Raw genomic sequence first — 234 nt, 5'->3', positions numbered from 1 at the left:
GGCAGCGACAGTCGCAACAGCTCCTCGGATACTTATATAATTTTTTTTTAATGTAATTGAACAGAACAGAGATTTAGGCTTCGGCGATTTGGTTTAATATTTTCGGTTTTTAATAATAAAATAAAACAATGAGAAAACATAAGAATGAGTTTCGAATAGGAGCGCAAGGATAGTTCTTACTTACTTCCCGGATAGTTTTCTACCTTTTACTCTCTGTGCTTTTGCTTTTGGCAG

The sequence above is a fragment of the Mycetomoellerius zeteki genome, unplaced genomic scaffold (genome assembly GCF_001594055.1).
Source record: "Mycetomoellerius zeteki isolate Tzet28-1 unplaced genomic scaffold, Tzet1.0 scaffold1277, whole genome shotgun sequence".
NCBI classification, from domain to species: domain Eukaryota; kingdom Metazoa; phylum Arthropoda; class Insecta; order Hymenoptera; family Formicidae; genus Mycetomoellerius; species Mycetomoellerius zeteki.
The sequence above is the reverse complement of the archived record's forward strand: the minus strand, read 5'-3'. Positions refer to the sequence as shown.